We start from the raw sequence: 12546 nt of genomic DNA, 5'->3' as shown, positions 1-12546 counted from the left end.
AAGCTCCTCTATCATTTTCCCAGTTACTACAGGAAAAGGGAAGTATTCAGACACTACCACCTTCTGATAGTGAATAAACAGCAAATGAGAGAACCTATTTCTACTTTGGAAATAAAAAGGGATGAGTAATAATTACGTAGATTTACTCTTGTTCTGAAAGTACTCTCATATGACCTTCTTTGATCTTCACAACAATAGCCAGAGCTAGGTACATATCTATAACTACCAGCATTTCAAAGATAGGAAAAGTAATGGAGAGAATAAGGGATTGTTAAAGAGCAAGACAGTCACGGTTAGAATTTTCACATTTCCTGGTCTACTCTTCGTCAGTTCCTTAGCAGATGTTACTATAAAAAATATTAAAATATTTAGGGTCTGGCTCGGTGGTGTGGTGGTTAAGTTTGCACCGTCCACTTGGGCGGCCTGGGGTTCGTGGGTTTGGATCCCAGGCACGGACCTCCACACTGCTCATCAGGCCATGCTGTGGCAATGTCCCACATATAAAATAGAGGGAGACTGGCAACAGATGTCAGCTCAGGGCAATCTTCCTCATACACTCACACAAACACCCTAAAATATTTAAGTGGGAATCTTGGAGGTGGAGAGGGTGAATGTTCTAAAGGTGGGAAGCAGAAATGGCCATTCTAGAGTGAAAGTACATCGGTGACTAGTGTGAAAGAGATGGGCAGTTTTTTTATTCTCCCATCGTTTCCCAAAGACACGCACACGCACTTGCTCTGTTATATCCACTGTTTTTTCAAAGAACAAAATATGGCAAACAGAGTCATTTCAACCCTCATTTCTATTCTAGTGCTGCCAAAAACAATAGGCATTGAATGGTCTTGGACTAAATAAACAGAATTTAATTTCTCAGATCTCATATTCCTTTTGAATGGTTTTGGTCTTAATAGAGCAGCTTAACAAGGGTTTTGAATGACACTTTCTAATAATTAAAACTCAAGAAATGGAACAGGTTACCCTGGAAGTGTTAAACATTTTTTTTCTATCACCTCCCAGGTAGCTTAAAGAAGTTGACCATTAAGTTTTCACAAACCACTAGAGGGCTCTGCATAGGCATGCTACTGTGAAAATGAGGCTGCTATTTCAGATCACCTCTTCAGCAGCAAAATTCCTAAATTTCTGCAGTTTTTTTGAGGCTGCTGAAATGTCAGAGTACTATGCACCTTTAGTTTAAAAAATTCTGTTAGTTATAATTGTACCCTCATTACTATCAACAATCACTATTGTTTCAGCCCTAATCACACACCTGCGTTCCTCAGAGAGGGCCCTCACTACACCGAGATTAAAGAGATTTTTTTCCTTCCCTGCAGCGTGGCTTTACCAGCGACCACCTACCTCCATCGGTCTTGGGGTATTTTCCCCCTTTTAAATAGAGTACTTTTTAGAGCAGAGCAGATTCAGGTTTAAAGTGAGCAGAAAGTACAGTTTCCATATACCTCCTGCCCATCTTTCTGTTTCTGAAACACCCCTTTGCAAATTCGAAGATCCTACTCTTCCAGAGCTCCTGTGATCGTAACTCAGCCTCTCTATTGGTGTCTTGAGGTTCGGCGCATGCTCGTTGGTACCGCCAAATGGATTCAAACTACTACTGCTCACTCAAGTGAGCAGGTGCCGAAAATTAAAGACCAACAAATTCTTCTACGGAGTTTTCGGCCTGCATCACCCTAACACAGTCGCTCTCGTGGGGAAGGGACGATTAGGGCGACAGGTGGCAAAGTCGGGACATTTCTGGTTGTCTGGCAGCTCGTGGGTGGAGGTCAGGGATGGGCAGTGCGCAGCTCTACCCCCGCCACCCAGAACCATCGGCCCACGGGCAACAGTGCGGAGGGTGAAGGCCCTGGGTCTGGCTTTCTAACCCCAGAGTCCGGCGGGGAGCCAGCTCCTCCGTGTACTTCCCTGACGGGCGCGTACCGCAGTCTCTCCCTTGCAGCGCGGCCCGTGCGCCCTCAGCGGGCGGCGGGCTGCTCCCGTGCGGCGGACGGTGCGAGCCGCGCACAGCTTGCCGGGAGCACACACCCACCGACCGACGTCCGTCAGCGTCGCCTCCCGCGCTCAGCTTTGTGGCGCGGGGTGGGCCCTACGTCGCTTCCGCTGCGCACCGCCCCCTCACCGGCCCGCCTCCAGCGCGTCCGTAACCAGGGGCAACTGTCGCCCTCGATCGCCTGCGGGGACTAAGTTGTCCCGGGCCTTCCACCCCGCTGGCCCCACAGGGAGGGTGTGAGCGGCCGCGGCCGCTTCCCGGCCTCCGGGGCAAGGCCCCAGACCACAGCACGGGCGGCAGAGCGAGAGGCCCTGCCCAGTGCGAAAGGAAGCTGCTCTCCGAGGCGGGGACGTCAGAGGAAGAGGTGGTGCGGGCCTGGGCGAGAATAAGAGAGGGCGGGACCCGGCGAGGAGCGGCGCGGAGTGGGTGGGGCAGTGGGAGGAGCCCTTGGAAGGGCGGAGCCCGGAGAGGGAGGAGCCGAGGGAGGAAGGGCGGGGCCTGTGGGCAAGTGGGGACGTCTTGCTGGAGGGGACAGCTCTCGAAAGACGGGAAGGCGTCTTTTGTGGCGCGGTAGGAACTGCTGGAGGAAGGGGAGGAGCCAGATGAGGAAGAAAGAGGGATCACGGGAGAAGGGGCGGAGCCTGGGGTGAGGGGCGGGGCCATTAGGGGAAGGGAGGAGCCAAGTGTGAGTACCCGGGCTTCAGGAGCGACAGGTGGAGTGTGTTCGATGACTTGTACTTTTGCGTAGAGCGTAAGCTGTGTGAGCTGGGATGACGGGCGTTGCTTTACCATTTTATTCCCAGGGCTAGTCATCTAATACTCACTCAGTGAGTGAATGAGTGCGAGTGGAAAAAGCAGAAGAGTTGGAGTCTGGGATTGGAGTAGGAATGGCCTGATCGGGAGGGATGGTTTGTGTAGAAACCGGCTCCTAGGAATCAGTCTCTGAGTAATCAAAGCCGCTGTGCTCTTTGGGCGTTAATAAGCATGAGGCACAGATAACTAACATGGGGAGATAAGATTTATACTCTTGAATGTGTGAACAATTGCGCAAGTTGAGTGCTGCATATGCTTAACTTTGAGATAAAAGTTCAACTCTCTGCGGAGTTGTGTTCCAAACTGTAAATTAGATTGGAATCCCAATGTAATTTTCCTTTAGAAACTATATTATCGGTGATCAGCATGCCCAGGCCATCTTCAAGACCTATTTAACCAGTTCATATGCGTGAAGCTTAGCTCTGTATTAAGAAACAATTTCCACCATGGCTAACAGTGTTTCTATTCATTGATTTTTATGCTCAACACATGTTGATAAGGATCTACAGAAACATCCATTCAGAATTCCAAGTGAGGCTGCCAAAAACTCATCTTTCCCTGGCTGAAATTCTGACATAGATTCCAGATTCCTTTAAACCTGAGACTTCCAGGAAGGTGGGAGTAGGTGGAGGGGGATGCTGTAGAGCCAAGGAGGTGGTAAGGCGTTTTGAGGGAGTGTAGCCTGCTTTTGACTTAAACACTCTGTGTTTTTCACCTCTCCTGGTCCATCAGCATGGCCCCCACCATTAACTGATTAGGAATGTGCCAAGGAGGTGTAGGAATCTAGGGTAAGGCATTTGTAGTCTGACTATATAGACAGGCAATGGCCAACATGTGGCACATGTGCTACCACTGTTCCTTCTTTATTCTCTGGCAGACATCCTTAATCAATCACAGAACTTTCTCCTGTGGTAGCCAAGTTTTAAGATCCTTCTCAACACAATGCTCTAGGTAACCACTACTTGTTTGGAACTGACAATTTGGAACCCATTCTTCCTCCCTAATATTGACAATAAATATTTTAAAAGTTAATAGACATCAGTGTAAATGTAAACTTCCATAACTTGTGGTAAGATTCCTTTTTGTTTTCATTACGATTACCTAAATTGACAGATCAGGAATCCCGTAAGTGAGATTTAGAAATGTAGGCCAGATAATTGTATAGTGAGGTGAATTTGCAGCTGGTTAGATAATTAGTAAACACTCAAGTACAAGGGCTATCTGCAGGGCATTGTCCTTTACCCTCTTCTTGCCAACATTTATATCAGTGATTTTAGATGTAGTTACAGAAGGTATGTCCATTGAATTAATAGATTCTTAAAGTGAGAAGAAATGGCCAAACCAAAGGATGTCAGATTCAGACTCATCTAAGCACTTTGGGATGTTGGTCCAAAACCCATAAGAGGAAATTTTAGAAGGATCTGATACATTTGGGTGTCTACATCTAGCTAAAAAGAAGAAGAAAAAAGAAAAAAAAATTAAGGAAATTAATACAATGGCTATGGAGTCAAGAAGACAAGGAATTATTAACAATTCATGTGAAAAAAATCTAGAAGTTGTAGTTGACATCAAGCTCAGTGTTAATCAAGATTGGGATATAGCTTTAAAAAAAATACAGCAATGTTTGTTGAATTAATAGGTATACATTTCAGGTCAAAGGGAGTCAGATTTCAAAATAGACACTTCTAGCCAGACCAGATTTGAAGTATTGCCCTCATTTCCAGGTACTACATTTTAAAGACAAGCAACTGTGTGTTCTCACGATGAGGGAATTTGAGATTCTTATCTGAAGAAATTATAGCCATTTTCAGGATTATCGTATGTTGCTTTTGGGAGGAACACCAGGAACTGAAGAGTAAAATTTGCAGGTTTGCCGATGTCTTGATTTGAGAACATTCTAATCTTTAAAGGTGCCACTGGAATGAAAAAAGTAGCTTATGAAGTAATGAGCTCTCAGTTATTAAAAATACTTCAGAAATATTTAAGCCAAATTAATATTGTATTAGTTTTCTATTTATGCTGTGTTCTTTGTTTAGGATCTCACAAGGCTGAAATTGAGGTGTCACCAGCCTGGACTCTTGTCTGGAGGGTCCAGGAAGAATCCTCTTCCAAGATCTTTCACATTGTTGGCTTGTTCAGTTTCCTGTGGTTGTAGGACTGAGGTCCCCATTTAATTCCTGTCAGCCAGGGGCTGCTTGCAGCCTCTAAATTCTACCCCATTCCTTGACATGTGACCGCCTCCTCCTTCAAAGCCAGTAACCTGCCTCAGATTCCTCTCCTGCCTTGAATCTGACTTCTGCTGCTGCGGCCAGCCAGAAAGCACTCTCTGCTTTAACGGGCTCTTGCATCAGATTAGGCCCACCCAGATAATCCAAAATAATCTCCCTGTCTTCAAGTCAGCTGAGTAGTACCATGGTTACATCTGCAAAGTCCCTTTTGCCATGTAATGTAACAGTCTCGGACGTTATATCTCATCATGTTCATAGTCCCAGGGATCAGGGTGGGAAATCTTGTGGAGAGAGGATTTGTAGAATTCACTTTACCACATTATCTTTCAGGAGTATTGTAGAAGAATTATTGCAACAGGTATTTTTTTAACCCGTTTTTCTCCATAAACTTATATGCTATTAATTCTACCTCTAATTAGAGTTTTCTCTTTCAATGACTCAGGCATACTCTTCCAAAGACATGGAGCTTGTACTCCTGATCCTTTCAGTCTTTTCATCTTTTACTCTGATTTTAGGATACACACCAACCTGGCTTTTCACAGTAGAACACTTATAGACATCTGTTCCTTTCTGTAGTGCTAACGTGCTTTATTTTTAATATTTTCCCACAGCAAAACTACACATTTATTTTCCTTCCTTACCTGAAGCTAGTTCTCTTTTGCTAGCATCGTGTTGTTTCATATACAATAGCTATAATTTAGAGGACTAAATAGCTCTCTAGTCCCTTTAATATGTAACTCTTCATCCAGTTACTTAAAAAATTATGTTGTAGCTAGTTTCTTCTTTTGCTTCAGGTGTGACGGTAAATGAATAAACTCTAGAGTCAGGAAGATCTGGCCTTGTCATCTCAGCTCCAACACTAACAACCTCAGTGACAGTGGTCATCAGGAAAGGACAGGCTCTGCTGCAGTAATAGCAGACACTAAAATCTCAATGGCTTAACTCAGGAAGTTTTTTGTGCTTTGTGCACAGTCTGATGAGGGCTGATGAGGGCTTGCCTCAAAGCTGTGTCTCAGGATCCAGGCTTCCTACGTTTTGTCATCCTACCAACTCAGCTTGTGACTTCCAAGGTCACAGTGGGAGGAGAAGAGAGAACTGGAGGGGCGCATAACCTGTTAACTGCCTCATCCGGGGAGTGATTCTCATCAGTTCCGCTCGTTCTGCTGGCTAGACTGCTCACAAGGCTCCAACCCATCTGCAAGGGAGGCTGCAATGGAGGGAAGGACAGTGGCTTTTTGGGGAGCACTAGCTTTCTCTCTCACAGTGATGTTGAAAAGATTCCGAACCTTCCTGCGTATGTTTCCTCACTTATAAAATGGTACTGATACTCAGTAGATATGAGTTATTCTCTTTCAGAGGTTCAGTGTAGGTACCAGTTATACATATATATTGACGTTTATTTTCCCAACATTTATATATGAATTGAAACGAGTGTTTCTTGTATTTGTCTTTGTCTTGGAGATGTTCATTTCCAATATAATGACTTCTAGTCCCTTCCAGCTATTATATTCTCTTCCAACCTTGACCACAGACAGTTGGCGGCTCTTATTGATTAGTATAAATCTGCCACATTTGCCTGAGCCATTTTGAGCTGCCCCTTCCCACCCAGAGTGAAGCTTTCACACTCTGAATGAACTGTGATCTCTAATAAGGAATAGTCATGTCAGGGACCAGGTATAGATGTCCCTTTCTCCCTTCTCACTGGGGCTAGACGGAGTCTCACAAGGCCAGAACAAATATAACCCCCCATACAGCTGCTTTCTGACTTGTATTGGATTCCCAGGAACAAATATTTCCACACGATATAGTGAAGAAAAGCATGCGTGGACTTTGGAGTCAGAAAAAATGGTTTCAAAACATGTCTGCAGATTCATTGATTCTTCTCCCATAGAGAAGCAGGGTGTGCGTCTCCTCTGCTGGAGTGTGGGCTGACCTTAGTGGCTGGTGAACCAACGGAATCCAGCAAAAGTGAAACTATGTGACTTCTAAGGCCAGGTTGTAAAAGGCAATTCAGGCTGTTCTAATTTGGTAATGGTTCTGATATGGCTCTCATATGATAATGATATCAGGCACTTGGTAAGTGTTAGTTGTCCTTCTTTTCTTCAAGCTTATCTTTTTTTAACTCAGTTTCCTCAGAAATGAGGCTGAACTCTGAGATGCTATGGCAGCCTAGCATCTCTGAATGCGCTTACTGCATTTTGGTCATATATACCATATTATGAGTACCCTCCTTAAAGTAGAACAGAAAACTCATGGCCTCTGTACTACTTTGTGACAAGGATTCTGGCATGGGACCTAGGTTCCACCAATTACACATACCCTCCCAATACATGCATTGAGCAGTGAACAACAGGAAGAAGTGGTCGTTTGCAATGGGGTGAGAGAAAATTCTGTCCTGATGGTGGCCCAGGCATTTGATGCTTTCGGGCTAGGGTGGCGGAGCACAGGAATCCAGTCCTAAGTGTCATATTGCTGAAAGCTGAGTCAATTACATGTTTAGAACAAGTAGTACGGGTTGGGCATTGTTCCTGACTTTGTAGCTTCAAACTCGGCCTTTCTGACCCATTCCTCCTTTGAAAATTCTGTAGGCTACGTAATACGGTCATGTGCCACATGAAGACATTTCCATCAATGATGGACCGCATACATGACGGTGGGCCCATAAGATTAGTACCGCATAGCCTAGGTGTGTAGTAGGCTGTACCACCTAGGTGTGTGTAAGTACACTCTAGGATGTTTGCACATGACGAAATCGCCTAATGATGCATTTCTCAGAACATGTCCCTGTCATTAAGTGACACATGACTGTAACTTCTGATAATTTTATCTTATTAAAAATCAATGAGGATTCTCTCATTTGCAACAAAGGCCCCAACTAATAAAAATGTACTCTTCAAATTTGAAGCCTCGGATCCAATGATTAATGTACCAGTTCTATAAAAATAATGTCTCATAGTTATATGTGCTTTGTAGTTTATAAAGAGCTCTCATGAGTTATTTTTTAATGTAAATGTTCATCTTTAATGCCTAACTCTTTTTCCCAAGTGTACCCATTTATTCTCCTACCAGCAGCATTTTACATGTATTAATAGATTTTTTAACTTTACCAAAATGTTGGGTATATTGTGCTACCTTATTATGATTTTTGTTTTATTTTTTAAAAATTATCACACAGTAAACTTGACTTTTTGTTGGTGTAAAGTTCTATGAATTTTAACGTATGTATAGACATCACTCTGTTTACCATCACTATCGCTTTGTCTTTTCGAGAATGTCTTATAGAGTATGCGCTGCTGTGTACTGTACAGCACGCAGCATAATATTTTGAGACTGGCTTCTTTTACTCAGCACAGTGGCTTTGAGATTCATCATGTCGTTACATGTATAAAGAGTTTGTTCCTTCTTGCTGAGTAGTGTTCCATTGTATGCATACACCACTGTTTGTTTACCTGTTCACCTACTGAGGGGTATTTGGGATGTTTCCAGTTTGAGGCGATTATGAATAGAGTTGTTATAAATACTCGTACACAGGTTTTTGTGTGAATATAAGTTTTTATTTCTCTAGGATAGATCACGAATAGGATTGCTGGGTAGTATGGTGAGTGTATGTCTACCTTTATAAGAAATTGCTGGATTGTTTTCTAGAGGGGCTTTATCATTTTCCCAGCAATGTATGAGAATTCTAGTTGCTACTGTCCTTGCCAACAGTTGGTATTGTCATTTTTTTTTTCGGTGAGGAAGATTCACCCTGAGCTAACATCTGTGCCAATCATCCTCTTTTTTGTATGTGGGATGCCTCCAGAGCATGGCTGATGAGTGGAGCAGGTCCCTGCCAGGGATCCAAACCCACGAACCCTGGCCGCTGAAGCGGAGCATGCAGAACTGTAACCACTCGGCCACCAGGCCAGGCTCCTCATGTTTTTTATTTTAGCAATTTTAATATGTGGTTTTAATTTGCATTTCCCTAATGGCTAATGGTGCTGAATGTCTTTTCATGGGCTTGTTTGCCTTCCTTATTATATCTTCTTTGGTGTAATGTCTGTTCAAGTGTTGTCCATTTTTATCTGGCAAAATTAATTTTTCAATTTTTTATTTGCTGTTCTTTTCTCACTATTGAGTTTGCAGAGTTCTTCATATATTCTGGATAGAAGTCCTTTGTCAAATAAGTGATTTGCAGACATTTTCTCCCAGGCTGTAACTTGTCTCTTCATTCCCCAACACAGCGTTTGGCAGAGTAAAAGTTCTTAATTTTGATGAGGACCAATGTATCAATTTCTTTCTTTTATGGATCATGTTTCTGATGTCATTCTGAGAACACTTTGCCCAACCCCAGGTCATGAAGATTTTCTATGTTTTTTTTTTTTAAAGTTAGATAGTTTTATGATTTATATTTAGATCTAGTATCCATTTTGAGGTGTTTTTTTGCATATGGATGGCCAATTGTTGCAACAGTTATAGTGGAAAAGACTCTCCTTTCTGCATTTAATTACTTTTGCATCTTTGTCAAAATCAATCTTTGTCAAAAATCAATTGACCATGTTTATGCGGGTATATTTCTGGACTCCCTATTCTGGCCGATTGATCTGTATGTCTCTCCATTCACCAATACCAAACTGATTCCTACAGCTTTATGGTAATTTTTAAAACTGGGTGTGGTGATTCCTCCACCTTATTCTTCATTTTCTCGTCAATATCTATAAGAAATCCTGTTCTAGATTCATATCTTGATATTCAGCAGTTATTCCTCCAACTTCTTCTTTAACATTGTCTATCTATTCTTGGACCTTTATATTTTCATTTGGATACATTTTAGAATCTAAAAAACTGAAAAAAGTTTTAAGAAAAGAATTATAATGTTATAGGCACATAGTCTTATGTTCCCAAGATTTAGGACTTCCCACTCCCAGGGGCCCTGGACTCTATTTCAAGGACCATAAATGTCCACATTTTAGGTGATGACATTTATAGTACACAAAGGTCATTTGCTTTGTACGTCACCTCTGATGATACCAGACCAGTGTGGTACCAAGACATTACTACTGGTCACCAAAATCTGGTTTCCTTTTCCTTCTGGAAATACAGGAGGAGGTATCCCCACTTTTTGAAGTTAGGCCGTACCTTGTGACTTGTTCCAGCTACTGACAAGGGGTCTGAAGTCATATGAGTCACTTCCAGGCAGAAGCATGTAAGAGCCCGTGTGTGATTCCCCATGTTTGCCATCACATTCTGCCATCACAGCTGGCTGTGGTTTCCCATGATGGTGCCCCCACCACTTCAAGTTCCAGAGTGGGGATAATGTGGAGCAGAGTACATGACATCACACAATGGAGTAGCATGAGTTAGAAATAAACTTTTGTTGTTTTTTACCACTGGGGGAAAACAAAAGTCAGGATTGCTTGTTATTGAAGCATAATCTTGCCTATCTTGACTACTGCTAGGTAGCTGAGGCTAACAGAGACTATGCCAAACTGAAGTGTACCCTGGTGACTTTTTCCAAAAAGAACCTGAGAGCTGAGCCCTATCTGGGGCAAACAAACAAACAAAAAACAAAACAAACAAAATTTTAGAGTTTTCTGGGGATTTTTTAATAGATCTATTTCTTACTTCACTTTCATTAAAATGATAAAATAACCATATTATCACCTTCTTGATCAAAGAAATACAAAGGCCCTTTCTGTACTAGTTATGGCCTACTTCTGTCTGTCTCTTCCTGTCTTCTGCTGTCCTTTTTCTTAGCTTCTCTTCACTACTAACCTTTTGGAAATTTCTTCATGTTCTTGGTCAAGCAGTCTCTTTTTTTCACGTAAGTTTTTCTTTGGGCAGCATTACTTATTTGCAAATAGTAGATAGTCTTCTCATTTTACATTGATTTCAACCTCTCCCAGCTCATTTTAACTTTTATACAACACATCCATTAAAGTAGCAACAGAAAATGTGTCCTCTTGCTGGATTTGATTGTGATATTGGTGTGCCTCTGCCACTGACGGTTGGTAGCTTAATGGAAGTCTTTGTTCATTTCAGGAGCAGGGCACTTAGTATGCTAAGTTACAGACTGGTTAGGGTGTTAAAGCTACAGTGATTTTGCCAGATGTATAACAGAGGCATTTGGTAGTCTCTGTCCTTCTCCGTTTGTTAACAAACTGCGTGATCATAATACAGAGTCAGAGATCCAAAAGGTAATGTCTGTTTTTTCTGCATTTCCAACCCTATCTTTTGCAGTTCAGTAAATTCAATGAGAAGGCTTTGAGTACTTTGACTTAAGAGTAATTGGACCATTATTTATGGAGTTTCTCTAAATCACCTTCATAAGCTCTCTTCTCTGATTTTTTTATACCTTTGTTGTACATCAGTTCTTTTTCAATAAGCCCTTGTTCAAGGTCTCTACTCTAACTTAAAATTATACAAACCATGTTATCTATTCTTTATACATTTATTTCATTTTCCTTAAGGTCAAAATTCATGGGATGCTCACCTCCACCGTTATTCCACATTCTATTTCTCGAACAACTCTGATAACATGATGGCTTAAAATAACATTTTATTATGAAAAATTTCACGCTTACATAAAAGCAGAGAGAATAGCACAGTTAACCTCCCACCTACAACACTGCCCACCTACAACAAACAGAACTTCTGGCCACTTTTATTTCATTACTCTCTCTCTCCCCACAACCACCCACCTCCCCTTGCAGGATTACTTTAAAGCAAATCATAATGGCTTATATTTAATTGGTAAAGTAAAATAAAACTATTTTACAGTTTTTTGGCTGATCATTTCCTTTCCATTTCTGTCTGTAAATGCTACTAGAAAAGATATTTTCTGGATCACAGTGAGTTTCCATAGGCTCTGTTTCTTAGATTCTCCATTCATCTTTATTTCATTTCCAGATATCTTAGTTCCTTGATCAGTTTTCCTTTGGTTTATTCTTGTTTATCCAAACATGTACTTTGGGGGCTTAGACCTCATTCACCTTCTTTGTACATTTCGGTTCTAGTTGGTTCAATAACGTAAGTCATTGGGTTTAACACCTCCTGGCCTACATCTGTGTGCCTTCCTGCTTTGCACTCCGGATTCAGTTTTCTAGTTGCATCTGCAAATGCATTTTCCCATGGTAGCAGTTTCCTGTGATCTGTGATTTCTTGATGCGATTTTCTTGGAAAGCCTTACTGTAGACTTTGAGCGTCCTTTATAGCAGTGGTGCTTAAACTGAGTCAGGCTGTAAAGCTCCAGGCAAGTCCAGTGGAATAGCATGAGCTAGATTAACTTCAAATCTGTAAACCAGGCATAATTTTACTGTCAGAAATTATAAGTATTACATCAGTGCAGATTTCTGCATTCCAACTTAAAAGTAAAACTGCGTACAATTTGTAAGAAATCACATATCCACTCTTTTGGTTGAGTTTGCTTCTTGTGCATTTCTATTTGTCATCTCTTATATGATCTGGAAGACAAAAAGGGGCAGTAAAACTTGAAGGCACGTTTATAGGAGGAAAACTTAAAAT

General features: G+C 41.9%; 2 protein-coding genes across 6 annotated transcripts in view; one reads left to right on the top strand and one right to left on the bottom strand.

Annotated features, from left to right (window-relative positions):
• The first annotated feature begins 872 nt into the window (after positions 1 to 872).
• C28H16orf46 (chromosome 28 C16orf46 homolog) overlaps positions 873 to 12546 on the top strand; it is a 25593-nt gene continuing 13919 nt past the window's right edge. For 2 of the 5 annotated variants that reach the window (XM_014844554.3, XM_014844762.3), the window contains exon 1: positions 873 to 2366. The gene's annotated coding sequence lies outside the window, so the exon portion shown is untranslated. Of the gene's footprint in view, positions 2367 to 2494; positions 2573 to 2668; positions 2716 to 12546 lie in introns of those variants that run through there. The other 3 variants (XM_014844620.3, XM_044760991.2, XM_044760989.2) reach the window with 3 other exon arrangements.
• ATMIN (ATM interactor) overlaps positions 2756 to 12546 on the bottom strand; it is a 37969-nt gene continuing 28178 nt past the window's right edge. The window contains exon 3 of the mRNA XM_070500572.1: positions 2756 to 12485. The gene's annotated coding sequence lies outside the window, so the exon portion shown is untranslated. The remainder of the gene's footprint in view (positions 12486 to 12546) is intronic.

Source organism: Equus asinus, chromosome 28, assembly GCF_041296235.1.
Source record: "Equus asinus isolate D_3611 breed Donkey chromosome 28, EquAss-T2T_v2, whole genome shotgun sequence".
NCBI lineage: Eukaryota > Metazoa > Chordata > Mammalia > Perissodactyla > Equidae > Equus > Equus asinus.
Note: the sequence above shows the minus strand (reverse complement) of the source record. Positions and strands in the feature narration are given on the sequence as shown.